Source organism: Sinocyclocheilus anshuiensis, unplaced genomic scaffold (assembly GCF_001515605.1).
Source record: "Sinocyclocheilus anshuiensis isolate Anshui unplaced genomic scaffold, SAMN03320099.WGS_v1.1 scaffold55, whole genome shotgun sequence".
NCBI lineage: Eukaryota > Metazoa > Chordata > Actinopteri > Cypriniformes > Cyprinidae > Sinocyclocheilus > Sinocyclocheilus anshuiensis.
The window spans coordinates 3,685,794-3,701,772 of record NW_015549647.1 but is presented as its reverse complement, the minus strand read 5'-3'; the positions used below and the strand labels follow the sequence as shown (position 1 = coordinate 3,701,772).

General features: G+C 35.7%; 1 protein-coding gene and 1 pseudogene across 1 annotated transcript in view; one reads left to right on the top strand and one right to left on the bottom strand.

Moving 5' to 3' along the window:
* Positions 1 to 1,357, bottom strand: part of LOC107660105 (transmembrane protein 182-like) — a 40,863-nt pseudogene extending 39,506 nt beyond the window's left edge.
* A 2,836-nt stretch (positions 1,358 to 4,193) lies between these two features.
* The window catches only part of LOC107660104 (type I inositol 3,4-bisphosphate 4-phosphatase-like), a 72,331-nt gene continuing 60,545 nt past the window's right edge, over positions 4,194 to 15,979 (top strand). Inside the window, exons 1-2 of the mRNA XM_016449333.1 lie at positions 4,194 to 4,256; positions 4,573 to 4,756. The gene's annotated coding sequence lies outside the window, so the exon portion shown is untranslated. The remainder of the gene's footprint in view (positions 4,257 to 4,572; positions 4,757 to 15,979) is intronic.

Sequence of the window (15,979 nt, the reverse complement as noted above, 5' to 3'; positions counted from 1 at the left end):
TCGTTCGGCACGCTGCATTGAGCAGCCGCGTTCAGTTTTTAATTGTAGTGTCTGTTCTTTTACGGAACTCGATTTTTATTACTATAAAAAAATCAAAATGACGGTGGGGGTCGGTGGCGCGGTGGGCAAGTGACGTAACCGGTGTTGCGGCTTAACACCGGTATCACCGTCAGCAGCGTCTATCGCGGCAAGCCTAGTTCACTGAGATCGTCCTGCAGCAGCGAACCACTGAATCAGCATCTGTGGTTTTTATACGATCTCGGATCAGTTTGATCAATTTGTAGACATTTTTAATGAGACATTTGTGTAATTAAAAGGATGAGTAGTAGTTAATAGTCTCTACTGGCCTATTTATACATGCTTTCCATAAAACAAACAAAACAAGTCCTTGCAAAATAATAATAATTATCTTAAAGACGCATATTATACAGACACTTCATTTTTAATGGTATTTTATTATTTTTATTGCATTTATTATATTATATAATAATATATTATACTTAAAAGAAAGCATTTGCATTGGGTTTGTAAAAGCAAAAGGTTTTTATGCATGCTTTAGCCTGAGTTTTTTTTGCATTTACTCAGTTTTGACCAGTAGGCTTCACCAGCGTGTGGTGCTTCGAGCGCTTCGAAACAGTGAATCATTTTGCGAAGTAATTGGTTCAATTTATTCGAAGCTTCGAAATGGTTCGTTTGTCCCATCACTATCAGAAACACAAGGAAACAGTCCAGGGTCAAAAACAAGGCAAGGCAACAAGGAACTAGAAAACATGGGAACTTGGACTACAGGCTAACAATACTGAGCAATGAATGTGTGAAAAACCAATATTTAATTAGGGTGAGACTGATGGAGGTAACAAGACACAGGTGAATGCAATAAGTGATGATATGAATAAGTCCGGCAAAGGATTATGGGAAATGGAGTCCAGGATGAATGGCAAATGTACAGGATGGAGTGCCCTCTAGTGGAGCTTGTGGGCACTCCAGCTGGCAATCATAACATTGTTTCAGTGAAACATATCAACTACTATACAATGCAGGCTTATGATTCTGGTCTCAGATGGATTAATTAATTCTTTGTCTGATATGTCAAATACAGTATATCTATTGGTGAATTCTCTCATAAATCATTTAAATGCATGGTTAAAGTCTAATCAAACACATGGACCAACCTTTTTAAAACATGGCAAAAATGTCTGATCCTCACCTTTGTGACTCTCCATAGTTTGAAAAGAGCAGCATCTCCACAAGATTCAGATGCCATAAGCCAGTAATCAGACCCAAGAGATCCCAGGAGGAATATTGAGTTTAGAGCTCAAAAAAATCCAGCCAGGAACTGTAAAACTACCAGACGCATAGCTGCTGAACAACGATTTTCTCTCAATCAATTATAAATGCTCACATTATTAGTTGGTTTGAATTAACAAACACTGTACAGCTGGTTTCTTAATCTGTCTACATTATTTCTTGTCCTTCAAGCAAAATGTTCTCTCAGAAATCTCTCAATGGTGTGACCACTGTGCAATGACCAATGACAAAAAAAAATGGACCAGACGCCACTATTCTTAGAGTCTAGCATAGGGACTTGTTTAAAAATAGAAGTCTGATCCAGTTCAACAAAATAAATAACATCTAATAAAAATAATCTTTTTATGTGACTGAAGAGACCGACTGGATGTAACTGACATTCATTTTCAATCAATGATTGTAGCACTACTGATATCAAGTTACACTGTGCAATCAGAGCACATTGGATTTTCATTAACGAATCTATACTGGTGAGGTAATGGTATAGAAAATAGCATCTGTCATCATGCGTTGCTAGAGTCAGCATTTAGTTACCTTCTTTAATAAAATAGCTGTGCGACTGTGAAAAGTTTATTTAACTGTGGAATAGATCTACACGTCTCAAGACACCAGTGTTTTAATTAAATGCATTCATGTTCTTGTGAAATAGCTATACTGAAACATTAACTAATGTTGTTGTAATGTTTTAAATTATGTGAAAAAAAAACTCATAAGTGCACTTCTAGCATGACAGATTCTTCTTCTGTCATCTCAGAGCAGAGACTTTCATTGTAAATAAATAGATTATTTGAGTGCACTTTACAGGAAAATACTATCTCAGTCTTCATACTTTGATGTTTAATTCAATGTGTTACTTGCTGTTTCATTGTAATTATTTGTCAAATTTACTAGAAATTTCTGAGTGACAAATGTTTATCAGTGTTTATCTTTGCCAAACAAAGAAAATCATTTCTGGACAGATATTAAGTTTAGAGCACCATACAATTCTCAATGTAAAAAGATGACACTTAGCATACTGAGTTGAGTGTATCTGCAAATATAGTGATTTATCACTATTATAGTGACTACATACGTTAAATATGCAAAATATGCCTCTACTTTAAACAGCTTTCCCCTGTTTTACATGAGCAGCCATGGGAATATTATTCAAATACACATTTACAGTGGGTATAGAAAAGAATCACCCCCCTTTAAAATAATCACATTTTGTTGCTTTGCAGCCTGAAATGAAGACGGACACAGTTTTTGTTTTATCCAGCTGTATTTACTCAGTGCAACTTATAACATCCAAGTGAAATATATAACACCAACATGTCAGAAATGTTTTTTTTATTTTTTTTATTAAATATTTAAAATGTAATAAAAAAAATTTTTTTTAATTTTTTACTCTTGGCAGGTCTTCCATCCTCATTTGTAAGTCACTTTGGATAAAGGCGTCTGCTAAATGACTAAATGTAAATGTAAATGTAAATAAAAACAGATTCACTGAGTTAGAAAAAGGATCACCCCTTTGTATCAGTATTTTGTTGAACCACCTTTTGCTTTAATTACAGCCTTTAGTCTGTTGAGATCTTGTTGCACATCTAGACTTTGCTATATTTGCCCATTCTTCTTTGCAGAACTGCTCAAGTTCAGTTAAATTTGATGGTAACCGTTTGTGGACTGTGTCCCTCTTTATTTCAGGCTGCAAAGCAACAAAATGTGATTATTTTACAAGGGGGTTGATTCTTTTCTATACCCACTGAATATTAAATACACATCTTCATGAATCTATGTAATTATGTTGTATGAAAACTATTATCTATCCACCTAAGAAAAGATTCATAACTCAGTTTGGGTTTTTTATAGATATAATAGGGCTGCAGTATTAATTTGATCTTGAGGCTAAGAAAGACATTTGAGGTTCACCTCTTTCTCTATAATAACAGTTTGTTATTGAGCTTGTGCTGCATTCATGCCATGTCGTAATTACTGTAATTTTGAGATGACAACATGTGATGTTCTAACTTGGAGCTGTTCACACCCTTGGACTCAGAACTATCGCACTCAATGCCTAAACACAGCACCTAATACATCTGAGGTGGTCAGGTGGTACAAGTTGTAGCTCTCACAAAATACCCAGTTCAAAAGTTATAATTACGAGTTCTATGAGGACGTGAACACTTTTTACAAGTTGTTATCTCGTAATCACGGTTATTACGATATGGCGTGAAGGCACCTTTATTATAGATGCACCTGTTATCTAAGGTGAGATCATTAATCAACTTTTGGTTGTGTGATGTCCATAATGCATCAGCTGTATTAGATTTCTCTATAGATTTAACAATTCATATGTCATGTATATAATCTTATTTAGTATAAATCATTTGTTGGTGAAAACAATGGATTTCTATTTCTGTTACCTTTACATTTTTGTTGTTTCTATAGTTTCACTGTTTACATTTTTGCTAAATGTCCTATAATATATTTTAAAAGGAGGTTTCTTTGTGGCAATTTACCTCGTATATTGTGACAACATGCCCCACTACTGAATCTGTGAACTGTGTCTTATTCTAAACTATAATGGTCAAAAATAAACTTCAGAACTGGAGTAAAAAGTGCCCTAGCCCTAGTCTCCCTTATATTGATCATACATTTTGTCTTATTATTGTCATAAAAAAAGGGACTGCTTTTGATTTAATCTCACATCGTTTTGTATTAGAAAACTGATTTTATAATGAAGAATATGATCACACAATGCCATACAACGCAAAACAAACATTGTATAGCTTGTAATGCTATCATACCAAACAGAAAGTGAAATAAAATGAAAACTGTGTTTTACAACCATCCACTAGATGGCAATATAGATCTTGGAACCCATGATCTCACATATTTTGTAAGAAATAGATTTGTGATTGCGGAAACATTGCACTACAAAACACGGAGGATCAAGCCATACCAATAAGGTACATGTATTTATAATCATAATCGGAGATATACGAGAACAGTCTTTCTCAAATACACCCATGAACCAAATTACCGTCCAACTCAAATAAATGCCTCGCTTATTATAGGTCCTGCAAATTTTCGTTGAGGGATGTTATCGTTAAGCTTCATTGTAACTTAACTTAAAAATAACACTATTAAAGGTATTATAACTCTGTCACAATCATTTTTAAATCAATTGCAAGCAAACCAGTATGTTAAACTATTACATTGTTTCAATCTTTTGTGAGTGTGTCGCATTACTTAAACATTTCGTGTTTGTGCCTGCACGTGTAGTTGCAGTGAGAGCGCGTGGGAAAGGCGGGGCCGAGCAGGGTGGCGTCACGCATCAGGGCGGGGCCACACTATGCAGCAGCGCAAAGAAGAGCAAGAGGCAGCGCGCTGGAATTTGGCAACAGAGATTCGCGTGCATCACAACACTTCCGATGGCAATATGGATTGACACAGCGCCCACTGAGATGTGAGTACGTTTGATTCGTGAAACATGCGGAACAGTCAGTCTCGAGGCTCTTTGTTGGTTACACAGCCAGAGAAATGACCATAAATTAATCTGCTGTTTGTATGCTCTGTAGTGCGCAGGGAGGCGAACTGGAGATAAGTTACATTTGTAAGCTGCAAAGTCGAAAGCTACACGATGCCATTTTATAATCGCTTTCTGAATTTTATGTAAAATAACCGCCAGACACTGCCTGCAAAGTCGAAAGCTACTAATGTTTCTTTGGGGAAAACACTGAAACGTCTTTCATAGGCAGAGGAGGGTGAAAGTATGTATGCATGCATGCATGCATGCGGTGTGACCTGAAAGGCCAGTGTTCGCTTGTCTTACGTTTAAATTGTACTGTGACAGTGAAACAGGGCCATTCTGATATGTCCATGATTTGACTAAATCCCAGTACATCTATAATTGCATTGTAAACTTGGGAACATTCTCAATACTTGTCATTACTTAATTGGATGTTTAATGTCTTAACCGTTTAACATCCAAATTATGTTGTAGGAAGATATGAAATATGACAGTGTACTTTATTTATACTCTAAATGCAATCTTAAAAGTGCTGTGTGTGGTTAAATAAGTTATGCTATTTTTAATAGTTGTTTTCCATGGGGTTTTAGTTATTTCTAATTATATTTTTAAGTTATTTCACGGGTACAACATCCAGATAATTATATATTAATAATCTGTAAACGTAATGGCAAACAAAGAAATATTTCTGTAAGCAGTGATTACTTGGCCAATCATGTCCTTGCTATGGTATTGACACTTGAATTGCACTCTGCAGGGCTTCGAACCTACAACCTTTTGGTGACCAACTCAGTTTTTTCACAGTGGTGCAATTACCCACAACAACTATTTTTATGAAGATAATTCCAAAGAAAAATGTTTATGCAATGTAGTGCAATGGCTGATTTCTGTTGTTGTTACAGGCAAATGGTTTGTATCCATTTGGTAGCATGTTCTGCATATTTGCAAGAATAAGAGTGAGACTTATTTTTAAAAAGTGAGACTGTATATTTAAAGTTCACCTAATAATAGGCTCTTTAGAATAGCTGGTCAGTTTTGTCTGATAACCAAACATTCCTTCCATAAACAAAGTCTTAATGGGGTTGGAGTTTGATATTTCATGAAGCTGGCAGGCTGTTGCATAAGCACGGTTCAAATGCAGTGTGCTTGATCACACTTAGTTTGGGGATTTGTTGTAGTTTCACTCAGCTGAGAGGAAAACATAGGCCATGTGCTGGCACCACACAGCAGCTTCAAGTGGTGTTCTGCATTAAGACGTTGACCTAAGACATTGAAATTAACCAAAAACAGGATGTGATGTCACAGGATGCGACCCTAAAAAGGCCAGGATGCTCAAGCATACGTGGTTCTTCTCGTCTGAGGAGCTAAGTTGGCCATTACAGTTCGGTACAGGCGTCAGAACGGCTGCCTCCTTACAGCAGATTTCCATGTGTGCAGCTGAGTTATTCCTTACAAGCTTTTTGTGAGTTATCAGCTGTTAAAAATACCACCATATATATATATATATATATATGCACACATGCAATCAGGTTGTGACCGTATCCTTACGCTTTTTGTTTTGTATCTGTAGATTCTGTGACAGTGTAAATGCTAAGCAAACCCGGACCAAAAGAACCAAACTACTATTGCAAACACACACTTAGATAGCTGATAAAAATGATGTTTTTACCCTCTTTATCTCAGGTACCCTCCTTAACCCAGGTCACATGTTTCAGGCTCATGTCACCGTCTGTTATAATCAGTCATGTCTGTGTGTCAGATATAACACTTTCCTCTGGCAGTGTGAGCTGTTTTTTTTATTCCCCTTGACTACCTGAAAAAGCACCTTCAAAAGATTTACAGCCTGAGAATTTCAATCACAGAGACATGTTATTATCTTAAAGATTGGCAGCATTCTCAAGAGATGTTGCAGCCCTGTGCCAGGTTGTCAGAGTATCAATTTTTTTTCCCTATGGCTCCTAGAGACCATTAGGCCCAGACTGGGAAGCACTTTGCCATTGAGGTTATGTAAGCTGTGGAAATAAATCATAAAAGTCAGTTACATTCTGAACATTTTTTGAACTAGACTGATCATTTTTTATTTTGAGGAGAGTTTTCTTTTTGTTTATCTTTAAACTGTAACATTTTATTCTATGCTTCTGTTGCATGTTGACAACATGAAGGGGCTCATGCCGAGCTGAGATGCATGATGGGATACATGCTGTGGTTCACATGGAATGGGATCTGTCTCAGTGTTTTATCTATAATGACTCAGCTTCTTCAACACTGCCTGCAGGCTGGGAGCAGATCAGAACCGATCTGTGGAGCATTTGTTATTGAACTTATGCCGTGGTGTTTCCCAAGACTTGCCCGCTAGTTATGCAACACAGGCCTGCCTTATTGATATTTCTTTGGATATAAGATATTGTGGAACTAAAAGGTCTGTCTGCTTCTATTTCTGCCCTGGAAAGGCACTCATATATGATTGTAAATGTGATGTGTGAAAAGGTCCTCAACCGTATGCTATGGTGAGGCAAGGATGTTATATAATTTTGGTCCTGATGCAGACCATTTCTGCGATATGTTCCTTATCCAGTCATGTGGATGATGGAGCCTTGAAAGCAATCTGGCATGAATAATAAATGTGCAACTCTTACCAGAAACAGCTGCTCTGTTTTTGTGATGACCACTAGTGTTCTGTTTTAGGAGACATAAAATGATTTTGTATTAAATGTTGGTCTGAACTCTGAATATGTATCTAAAGGAGGCCACATTCTTCAGCAGCTCATGTACCTTTTATAGCTCTGTAAAAATGTGTCATTCTGGCATGCCTTACTGCCTGAAATTATGAATGTGCAAAACAACAAATTTTTAAGATCAACTAGTTGGTGTGTTGCCTTAATTACTAGTTGATTATTTTGTCTGAAAGAAACCCTGTATAATTAGGGTGGTCAGACAGCTTTCTTAGGGTGTATTTACTTAATATCTGTTCTTGTGTTTAAAAACAGAGGGAGCACAATGGAATGGAAAAGAATGCTGTAAAAGTGGAACAACTTTTAACTTGACAAGTAGTTGTAAAAATTGAATGCTAATTAAATCACTGGCACAAATATGATCAAAACAAGACTGAATGTACAGTATGTGCGTGCATTGCTTATATCTGTGAGAATTTGCAAAAATGCAAGTGGTTCCTGATTACATATTCCTTTTTGGAATGTGAAAATTATGGCCTTAAGTGATTCCCTAGTGTTTTACTATAGGTTTAGACAGTTTTAGGACAAGTACCCTTTCTTTTTCTTCTCTAGACGTTTTGTTGTTGGTGGTGTTGTTGGTTTAATACATTACAAATGGCACAGATTATGTTCATTTACTCTGAAGACCCCACAGAACATAAATGGGCTAAATACAGTAAAGTTTCCTCGCAGTGATCTGTTTGATACCAGAATAGAGATATGGCAATCTCTGCATTTCTCTCCCCCATTTAGATGCGCTTCTGTGAAATAGAAACTCAATACCTGACAAGCACCTGTGCGTCAGTAGAGAGCTATATAAGTCATTTCCTGCTGACCTTCAGGGTCGTCCTCCTTGTTAGTCGTAGTGAAGCATGCTGAACAAGTGTTCTAGATTCAGGAATTGGTAACACCATTTGAGTGCATATATATTTTTTATCATTATAGAGTATTTCATAGGTCAGGGTCTAGTTAAAGAGTTGTAGTCTCGCGAGCTCATTTTGGCATTCTGTATACTCATTGCATCATAGCCTTGAATAGAGAATGTGAATTATCCGAGTTGAGTACCTTGATTCGTTTTTATCTACTTCCTCATAGTGGTGCTTCTGTTGTAAGTGACAAACCACTTCCCTTAAGACCTCTTACAAACTGCAGTGGTAAACATCTGTTTTAAAGGATTCTATAATTGCACATTTACAATCTTTTGTACAAGCTATTTCTTTAATGTTTTCTTTCAGATGACATAATTCCCTTTGCATTCCCTCTACATTCTGCTAAGGTTGTCATCCAAATGATTCCGAGCCCAAAACAAGTGGATTATTTTGTTTTATTTTACGACAAACAACGAGCGCTACTCTACACTGCTCAAAACTCGCGTTTTAATCACCAGTGGCAAATTCTTTAAATATGAAAACGTACTTGCAGACTGTGAGTCAGAACAGCCGGCATTGTAGTCTACTCTTCCAGGATCAGGAAACGGTCCTCCATAAAATGTGCTGCACACATCTGAATATTTGGGTTGAAGTGTTCTGGAACAGTGTTGTAAATACAACTTAACCACTGATTTCTAGTCGTGTCCTCTTTTGGAAGACCAAACAGAGTAATTTCGCTTTCGCAACGAAACACACAGCGTCTTCACAACATGTTGGCGGTGGTGGCAGCAACAATAAAGTTACGCCTTCTTTCTTTGCATGAACATTTGGCCGGCGTTATGCAAATCTTCCCACACAGTGACGTAGACATGTAGGGGCGTGTTTAAACGAGGCGTTTTAGGAGGGCGTGGACGAGTCTTAACTTTTATAAAGAATATCTCTTTGGGTTTGAGACTTTAGTCTTTACAACTTTAGGTATCTTATCTATTCACGAACAGCTTGTAACACTCCAAAGAGAAAGGAAAACTTGAAATCACATCATATGACCCCTTTAAAAAGAAACCTTGAATGCATTAACACTAACTATATGGAACAGTATTATTTTATTATTATTTATATACTTTTATAGTATTTATTAATATTTTGAATTAGATTTTATTTTTATATTTTTATACTAGTGTAGGTTTTAGTAATTTTGTTGTGTGCTTTTGTCATTTTATTGGTTTTATTTTTTTATGCTTCTGTTTTGCTTAAATTTATTCTTCATTTTCAGTTTTAGTACTTTTAGTACTACCTAAACTTACTAAAAGTACTGATTTTATTTCAGTTCATTGTCAAGGCAACTAGTGCTGGATATTGACACAGATTACATGAATTGATTTGATTCCAGTTCATAAGTCTATGATTCGATTAGATTCTGATCTCGATTTGATATTGAATTGTATGGATATACTGTATATCGGGTGCAGTAAATAGGAAAAGGTACATTGTTTGTTAAATTTCTATAAAGGTTAACAATTAACACCAGAGTCCAAATTGTTCAATTAAATTGCTATTTATTTTTGTATATAATAATCAACACTCAAAAACTGAGTTATATACAAACATTTGAATTGCACTTAAGGCAGTTTTTATATTTAATCACATAATTATATTTCTACTCCAGTTTGTTGTTGAAATATAAACAATTAAACGGTTCCTGTCATAAAAATTGTTTTCATGACAGATTTTTTCAAAATACAATAAATAAGACATCATAAAAATGTCAAGCAAGTATAAGTATATACATAAATATAATGAATATGTAATATAGTGCATATTTATCAAATTTCTCCTCTTTAGAGTTATTTTTCCAGCTAAATATCATGCTATGGACATTGAACAGCTTTTCTGAGGTAAATGTAACGTTATGTGACGTTTTATTGCCTGTTTTTTTTTGTGGTTGAAACAGTGATTGCACGATTACATGCAAAATGATGCATCATTCATCATACCTTCTGATGTTCATTCATCTTTATTTTGTGCTCTAAGTAGTAAAGATGAAGGGATGATCAGCTCATGTGCTCTCCATTCTGCCACTTGAACTGTATATAAGCAAATACAGTGATTTTTCACGACACATTAAAGAGCATCAAACTGACATTTATTGTTTAAATTATGTGATAGAATTGACAGAATTGGAAAGTTGACATTGTTTCATACCATAGTAACAAAGCACAAAGCTTATTGTGATAATTAGGAGATGTGCTATAAATAATCTGAACAGAAAACAGCATTGACTGAATGATTAAGAATGATTTGTTTCAGACAAGTCTGTATCAGTTCGTCAAAATGGAGATAAATTAAATCAATATTGTCAACCGAACCCTGAAGGCCCTTCGTTCAAGTTTTTCATCTAATATTTATATTTGACTTTATTTAAGCTTTATTTAAATTAACAAAAATTATTAATAGTTTTAATTTTAGTTAACAATAATAACACTGCTAAGGAAAAAAAAATGCACTTTATGCCATGATTTACATGAAATTAATATTGAATCTGCTGACAAGCCTAGTGTCAGTTCATCAGGGGGGTATTCCAGAAAGCAGGTTATGTGACATACTCGGGAACACATCGTGGATCTGTATTTTCTATAATGTATTTCTATAATAAAAATACATATGTGATATTTATTATTATATAATTAGCATCAAACAAACTTTATAATTCTAATTCTCAGTGATTAAAAGATTAAATGGAAAAAAATGAAAAATGATTGCACAGCCATCAATTAGGTGGCGATATGCTGTAAGTATGTAAATGACCATTAAACAAAAGAAGAAGAAAGAAGCAGCATGGCACACTTTTTCTTAGCGTCGGTTTCCATAGTGACTCGTTGATTCGTCGCTCTGTTTAGAATGTCTTGTGTGTTAACCGTGAACATACTCTGAGTTGACTGAACTTACTCCCGGACATGCTTTTGGAACCAGCATACATCAAGTAAGCAAGGTTTGGGTTAATCAACCAAGAGTTCAGGGTATATGTGATGGTAAGTTAACCCTGCTTTCTGGAATACACCCCAGTTGTCTGAGGTTATTTATTTGTTTTCTCAAGGCTGGTATTGTAAGGAAACCAAAACCCTAAATAAAACCCATAAAACTGTTAAAAAATATATTATGCATGTAGGCCTGTCGCAATAATCAATATATCGACTTAACGCACAATATATGTACATGACCTCAATCAATTTTGGCGATGCAATATATTGCCCATTATATTTACTTAAAAATTAATGTCACCATGTTTTGTACATTCCACTTGTGCCTGTGTCATGAGGTGCTAGTTCAAATTTAAAAATTGCTTCTACAAAAAAAACTTTAATCTGCAGATATGGTTTTGTTTAGAGATCTGTGCCTTTGTGCATATGGACATCTGACTGCTAAGTAGTAATTGTGTTTTTCAGCAATAGTGTGCACCCTTAGTTTACAGAGAAAAGAAGGTCAGGGAAAAATCTGTAGATGGAAAAATCTCCATACAAGTTCTTTGTGCGTTTTTCTTTTTTTTCTTGTTACTTTGCACTTTTTGTTAGAAAATGTTTATTTACTATTTATTCAAGTTTTTAAGGTATCTAATATTTTGATACTTAATTTCCATGATCTAAATATTCTTAAAAAAAGTTTGTTGTCATTTGGAAGTGTGTAGGCCTTCTTGCATTATTATGCTGTTACATTATGATTATATATTCAGTGGCATAAAATGGTCTTTAAAATTACAATAATATCGCTTATCGCAATTATTTCTGGGGCAATATATCGCACAACAATAAGTTGTTATCGTGACAGGCCTATATGCATGCTTACATGCTAAATAAATAAATACATGCATAACAATAATAATAATTAATTAAAAATAAATAAATAAAGTGAAGACAAGAATAATGCTTTGTGTTTGTGTGTTTATGAGCTTGTGCTGGGGTAAAGATGGCTGTTGCTCATTTTCATCTCAAAGGGTAACATCTGTGGTTGGTTTCTAAAGAAATTATGCAAGCTTCAATTGAATGAACAGACCACCTAAAAGGAGGGGTAGTTGTTTTTGTTCCTGAGCACAAAAACGCATGCATGCTCACACAGGGGGTCTCTCTATCCCTCTCTTTTTCTCCCTATTTATCTCTCCATCACTCACAATTCTCAGTGCCGTGTGCTACTCAACTCATAGATCAGTGTCTTCCTAATGCTAGTGAGGCCATCTGGAGATTTTACATACTGGATGTTTCTCAGGACGCCACTCTGACACAAAACATTAGGAGAGGACTATTATTACCCCATAAACTTTCTGTTCTCAATGTTTTTTTATTTTTTATTACCTGACTCTCAGACATCCTCCACTACCCCAGATACTTTAACACACAGGTTTATTTTGAAGCTGCGCTCTAAACCTTGAGGCAAATGTGTAATGCTTTGAATAATTTTAAGGGAGCTATTGGTCTGGACACTAAAAAACTCCACATGCTTTCTTCATGTCTTATACAAATATTCACATCTTATCCACAAAGGTTATGACAGCAGTTGAGAACACAATGAAGGAGTAGTCTAAAAGATCAAGCAAGTGACTTGATGGAAAAGAGGAAGTCTCTGAGCTTGTAAACAGTGCACGATTATGAGCGTGTTTTGCTTAGCTTAGCATTGTATCCTATTGCAGAATTTGCGCACCAAAAAACAAGGAAATGACAAGACCTTTGTGCCCAGGTTCTGAATATAATACGCTCTTATGTGGCACAATGTCAAGTGATGGAGAAATCCACAACTCCTATGTCACAGCAACAAATATGTATGTATGTCTGTTTACAGGTCATCTTGTATGTGAACATCTTTAAATAGATTTTTAAGTATACAACAAACTTTCAGCTATGGGCCACCAATAATTAAGCCAATAATTATTTTCATATTACGGCTGATAATAATAAATACCAAAATTATAAATCTGTTACTTTGTCAAAAAATTAAAATAACAGTAAATTTCTAAAGTTAAATTAGACAGCATTGTAATGTGTATTACTATGTACAGAAAGATAATGTCATTTGAAATATGCATTAGAAAAGGGTATACTGTTTGAAATAACTTGTTATTGTAAAACTTATAACAAGAGGAGGGCTCTTTGGTTAGAAAATTAACTTAAAGGGGTCCTATTATGCTCTTTTACAAAGTTTTGATTTTGTTTTGGGGGTGTACTAGAACATGCCCTCATGCTTGGTGGTTCGAAAAACGCATTATTTTTCACATAATTTACATTATTAAAATACCTTTCTCCCCATCCTGGAATTTCTGTAGGCGGGAATTCTTTGTAATGATATTCTAATGGGCCGCTTTGTGATATCACAAAGCCCGGAAAACAAACGCTGTAGTCCAAACGAGCCGTTCGTTGTAGTTCTTGAAAGGGGATTTTTTTTAAACGAAATATCTCCATTTGGAGTGGACTTTGAGATTTGTAACTTTCTAGATCTTTTTGATGCCCAAACATACACACTACACACTGACTAAAATTAAAAAAGTGAAAAAGCGTAATAGGACCCCTTTAACTCATTTTTATGCACAAATGCACACAGCTGTTGTTCCATTCCAACATGTGTTCTTAAAGGGAAAGAGGTCTCTTTAAAGAAATTGTACTCTTAAAAGGTTAGATGTATGGCATAATCCATCCTTTTAAGTTGATGCTAAATGATGTCAATAGTAATTCCTAAAAATCCTAAAATAGGAGTAGGCCACAATTACTTATCCAGTAATCAATAATAATTATGAATAATTATCCAAAAATAATTACCCAATAGTCATTCACCGTCCTTACGAAAATTAACCATGGTTTACAAATAAAACCAAAAAACCATGGTTACTATAGTTAAACCATGGTAACCACAAATTAACCATGGTCTTGGTACACTAACCATAGTTTAACCATGGTATTTGTAGTAAAACTGTGGTTATACAAATAATAATAAATACGCCAAAAAACCATGGTTACTACACTTTTGCTATAATAAAACCATGGTTAATTTTCGTAAGGGCGATGTAGTACCATGTGTGTAACCCTATGTAGAAGACTATAACTGTATAGAGAATGAGGAGTTGCGTCACGATCTTTTCACTCCGCATTGCATTTCGGGAAGGTGCCGCCATATTAGCAGGATACGCTATCCATTCTCATGGTTACTTCTCATTCTCTATAAGGATAAATGCTTATGTTTTGTTTTGTTTTTGCCTTTAAGTTAAACAACCATTCATTCTTCATTGTATCGTTTGCAGGGAAGAGAAGCTATTTTATCGCACTGCATGATATGCACTGCATTTCTCTCTTAGGTTTTGTAGAATTTGGTTTACAGTGTTGGTTTACAGTGTTACCCGATTAGCATGAAAACAGTGTCGCCCGCTGGACACTCGCTGCTGCTTCAGCCATCATATGGTACATTATCCAAATAAAAGTGTGTTCAACAAGCTGACAGAAGTCGATCCATTTCTTTGTTGGAAACTTTTAAGTGACAAAGAACAAAGCAGTTTCCCAGAACTCAACGCGGCGTTACGTCACATTCTCATTCTTTATACTCAATTAGTAGGAACTTGCTTGTTTATGAAAAGCTGAATAAGAATGGGTTGTTTTGGGGTTTGACATATCATAGTGGTATATATTTGGTGAACTGGTCCATTGTAGAACATTTTAAATTGAAGGATGATTTGGAGATGACAGCGCTTGAGAGGAGGTAAAAATGACAGTTTAAAACTGAAAAAGTTTTACCTGAGTGTGCGTGTGGGAGGAAGTGATGCAGCTGTAAATGAGAGGTGTGTGGGAAGAGGAAAAGAGACACTGATGTGTTATAGAGATGATCAGTTCTGGATCATGTGGAGCTCAGTTTGTTATCTCTCTCTCTGTGTGGGAAGTTTAACTAGAGATACAGAAGAACATCTGAGGGGGTTTCAGGCCACTCAGTCACCTGCTTAACTTTTTGATGCCATTATATTGCATGTATGTGTGTATGAGAGAGAGAGAGATAGCTTGTGAGTGTAAGAGGAGAAGGACTATGGGTTTGAGGTTTGACAGTGATGCAGCTGTGAATGAGAGGTGTGTGGGAAGAGGAAAAGAGACACTGATGTGTTATAGAGATGATCAGTTCTGGATCATGTGGAGCTCAGTTTGTTATCTCTCTCTCTGTGTGGGAAGTTTAACTAGAGATACAGAAGAACATCCGAGGGGGTTTCAGGCCATTCACCTGCTTAACTGCTTAATGACATTATACTGTATGTTTGTATGAGAGAGCGAAAGAGAGAGAGAGAGAGTGTGTGTAAGAGGAGAAGGACTATGGGTTCGAGGTTTGGCAGTCAGACAGAAAGTGAAAACTGGGAAACTAGGTTTGCCCTTTTACGGTCTCCAGTCTCTGCTCTCCTCCTGACTCAGTGGCTGTGGAAAAAGAGTCATCTAAAACAAACACACTGATTTCTCTTCATTCTTTCTCTGTTTCTTTCTCTGTCTCTCATGGATATTTGAAAAGAGTGGAGCTTGTTTTGACCATGCTTATCTCTGAAGAAAAATAACTCTGAATTTAAAATGTAAGGT